At 42.4% G+C, this 4,286-nt stretch overlaps 1 long non-coding RNA gene across 1 annotated transcript; it reads left to right on the top strand.

The window, feature by feature from the left end:
- Positions 1–60: 60 nt before the first annotated feature.
- On the top strand, positions 61–3,805 carry LOC109368201. Its single transcript, XR_002115986.1, has 2 exons — positions 61–1,715; positions 3,493–3,805. It is a non-coding gene; the product is annotated as an uncharacterized LOC109368201 (long non-coding RNA).
- Positions 3,806–4,286: the final 481 nt, after the last annotated feature.

Raw genomic sequence — 4,286 nt, forward strand, 5'->3', positions numbered from 1 at the left:
AAGCAGCTCCAGATTTACTTTTTTTTTTCTGCAGTGCACTACAATCCCAAAAAACCAGCCTGGAGATGGCCATCAGGCCACCACCTTGAGACAAAATAGATAATCCTTCCTTCAGAGAGCTGTCCCTCTCTTCTTACAAGTAATTGCCCTTCTTTGCCTAGATACAGTATTTCTGTATACTGTGGCTTTCCATAAGCATAAAGAATACTGCCTGATCACTGCATCATTAAGGATGATCTGACTCCACTGTGATTTCTCATTTTTATGGCATTTTACACTCGCACTTCAATGAATGTGATTCCAAATCTAGATTTTTGTACAGTTAAGCAGCTGGGCACACTGTCCATATTCACTGATGGAAAGAAATGTTAGGTTTGATTAGCTGAGCTGCTGACCATACAGCACAATTTAGAACCCTTGCACTAGGTGTCACCTTGGAGTCACAGCTCTCATCCATTGTGCAGGCACTTTGAAGCAGTTTGGGCTGTACCATCAGCCTGCACACTGATCTACAACAAGTGAAAATTACTTGAACAGTGTTTGTCAAGGTTGATTTAGTTACTTTGTTTGGGCTTTTAATAATAGTATTAGAAGTCTTTGTTCCTGATGGATTTGACATTGTGCCATTGGTTCATTAGGATTTGGTTGACTGTTGTGCATTATTTAATTTGCACTCACAGTATGCTTTGTAATAACTTGGTCTTCATTCTCGCAATAGATGCTGTGAATATCTATTAAGAACAGTGCTGACTTGTGCAATGTGTAACAGAATTCCTTGCAAAAGAATACTTAGTGCTTTATGTCCTTTAGCATGGGAAACTAGGGTTTCCAAATAACAATAGAAATCTTTCTTAGAAAATTGTTCCTGGGGCAACCATAATGGGAAGGGTTTCAAATTGGATGGAAAGCATTGACACAAGCTGCTGTAGATGCCAGAAGTTTACATGGTTTCAAAAAGCAATTAGGCACAATTATAGAAGAAGAAGAAACCATGAAATGAGACTAAACTCTGATTGATGGAAGCTGGGAAAGGGTCTAGGGACAGATTGTTGCATGCCCCTTCCCCAGGAGTCTGCTACTACCTGCTGCCTCAAGAACATACTGTTCTCACCTGAACCCATATCCATAATTTCTAATGGTGTTAAATTAAGAAGTTTCATTAAGTGCATTTAGGAAAAGTACCACCTATCTTCAGGTTAACAACTTGCAAGTTGTTGGGAATTTTGCACTAAAATCATCCTTCGTACCTCATTAGTATTCAGATCCTCTTCTCCCCATTAGCTTCCTTGGGGAGAACATACACATTGGATTGCACTACAATCATGGGCATTTGAATGCCAGCCATGCCCTTAATTGGATGGAGTCTTGCCTGGTTGCTGGCAATAGAGCACTGATTCTCAGTACAGTTACTAGCCTCAAGTTCATTTATACTAGAAGGTGCATTTTAGACAATGGGTGTGTGTCTGCTTTCAGGCAGGATCATGACTGCTGAATAGTGGAAGCTGACTACTTGGTTAAACTAAACAGAAAACTCTAGCGGAGCACAAGCAATACTTTCCTTTGACACGTAAAAAGCATAGTCAAGTATACAACAGTGAAAATTCTACTCATTTTGTGCACAGGAGGCAAGTCCTGCCACCAGTGAGATCTTACAACATGATCAGCATCTTGAAATGTTCTCCATGTGCCCTCTTTTCATCCTGACTGTGGAGAAGGTACAGTGCCTTACAGAAGTTGTCACTGATGCTCCTGATGACTGTCACAAAACTGGGATACATGTAACTGCTACTAAACAGCTAAAACTTCACTTGTTCTAGACAGACCTCAACACAGCTTACCAGCTGGATTTAGTCATTTTAACAATGCCTTTTTGATAAGATCTGGAAAAAAAACAAAGCTGAAAAGCAGTAAGGAAAGACTTCAGAAAGGTGTAGTGCTAACAAACACACAAAAGACTTATTAGTTTTGGATTGGATTTTGAGGTGGTTTTGTTTCTGCTAACAGCATCTGCTCCCATTGATATCTCATCTAAGAATGACCAAAGAGTAGTCTCTCACATTTCTTGTATCTTGTTCTGGAGTCTCCCTTGCTTTACTGTGATGTGAGATTCCAGAGAAACTGGAATATCTTTGGTGTCTTTGTCCCCTTCCTGATTGTACCAGTCACCTCCCCTCTTATTTGCAGCCACTAACACTCCTGTGACAGCCAGTGCTTAGATGATAAGGCAGCATTAGGAAAGCATTTAATTAATGTTAATTACTTAAGATAATTTAGCTGCTGGAAATAAGGCAGCTAAACTAGCACCCTGTGACCAGGCAGCCCTACAGGCATCACCACCAGACTCCTAAGGTGCAATCTGGTTGACCTGGAGGAAGCAGCCTTTCACAGATGATACCCAAAGCCACACTTCAATTTTTCCCAAACTCAGCAATTATCAGTTCTCACTGACTTTGAAACTAATGGGAATTAGAAGCTGGGGGATGCTGCCAAGATGTGCCAGCTTCCAGCTGTCAGGAAGGGTAGAACAGCCTCTGTGTACATCTTCTACATGGCATCTTGCCTTTATCTGTGTCCCTTCTGTGAGATTACCTGATACTGTTGCTCCTGATGTGGCAACGTGATGCAAGAGACAAATATGATCATTAAATCAGGATTTGAATTTAGGAATGCTGGATTCATCATAGATTCTCTTCTCACCCCTTAGGTGGGTCACTAAACCTCTTTCCTAAGCTGTTCTGACAGAGTTAAAGCTGATAGCATCTACAGATACTGTGACACTCAATCAATAGATGTCTGTGAAGTTGTTTGTAAACAACAAGCACCAACTGCTAAGTCTAATTATACAGATAGGTTTGATAATCTTCTTTTTGTGAGAATTTCAGTATTACACAGATTAACCTTTTGATCCAGAGGGGAAAAAGGGGAAAAAAATAAAGATTTCTGCTGGTATTATAGACCAATGTTGGCAATAGACCTCTATAGCTTAAAATATGTCATCCCTACTGACATCACTAAATTTCCCATGGATTAACTGACAGTGATAGTTCAGAACCCAGGGGAGAACTGTACTCTTACAGGGAAGTCATATCAAGAAGGGGGGAGAGGGGGGGGGAAATTATCTTCTGGATTGTAATGCTTAGTTGTCCTTCCTGTATAGTTTATATGGAGTATCATATAAAATTTAAAGTGGAAAAATTACTATTTAATGGAAATTATGAAGTAGCTTGTCAAACAGAAACCTTCATGCTTTTCTGAGGTAACTGTAGACCTGAATCCTCTGATATCTGCTAACAGATATTTACCTTGAGAAGCCTACCTACGTGCCTCTATGTGTTCACATATGGTATCAGCTAAGCTTATAGCACTATGCCTGAGAAGGGAAATTTTTTAAAGGAGGTGAAATTTCTTTGGTATGTTGATAATTGCTGACAGACCCAGGACAGCACACTTCTACAGGACTTCAGCAGCCCTACTATAGTGTTTTGTTTCTAGATTGTGACCAAGGACTTCAAAGCCAGGAGGAAAACTGAGCCATGCACGCTGTGGGCTTAGAGCACTGAGCCAGGCAGTACCTGCCGCCCCTCTAGCTCCCTGCCAGCATTGACAGCACAGCTCTCCAGTGTCTTCACAAGTGCCCTAAAACAAATAATTGGATATTTCCTGGCGTAGAGCATCACAGCGGGTGCCACACAACTCCTTTGACAGACCATAGGCACACTGCAGCTCACTGCAATATCCAGCCACTTACCCAGCACATTACCGCGTCCCTTGTTTTCTCATTTGTATAACTGCAATGGGGCTTCACGTCAGAGGATTATGAGGCTTCAGAGCACAGCAAGAAGAGATGCTTTCAGATGCAGGAGGGAGATGGAAGAAGCTGTAGATGTGAGTTATCAGCCTGCTGGCTGTGACTGAGCAGCTGCCTTAAGGTGTAGTAGCTCTGTTACCCATTTTCTTAATACAGGGCTCCTCACTAATGGAGCCCTGCCATTTCACTAAGCTTCACATAGCAGCATCAGCTTCACGAGAGAATGCTACTCAACTACTCGAAAAGAGCATGCAAGCTTGCAGGCAGATGTTCATTTACTCAAACACTGTAAAGGTGTTCTATACACAAAGAACATGCTCGGTGTTATCTGTACGTAACAAGAAATACCACAGCACAGCGACCCGTCCGTGCCGGACGCCGGGGCAGGCCTCCCGCTTTCCCCCGGTAACCTCTCGGCGAATGCCCAGCACGGCCTTCCCCTACGTCCTGCGGAGGCAGCGGCACCCATGGCGACCGC

This window comes from Meleagris gallopavo, chromosome 6 (genome assembly GCF_000146605.3).
Source record: "Meleagris gallopavo isolate NT-WF06-2002-E0010 breed Aviagen turkey brand Nicholas breeding stock chromosome 6, Turkey_5.1, whole genome shotgun sequence".
NCBI lineage: Eukaryota > Metazoa > Chordata > Aves > Galliformes > Phasianidae > Meleagris > Meleagris gallopavo.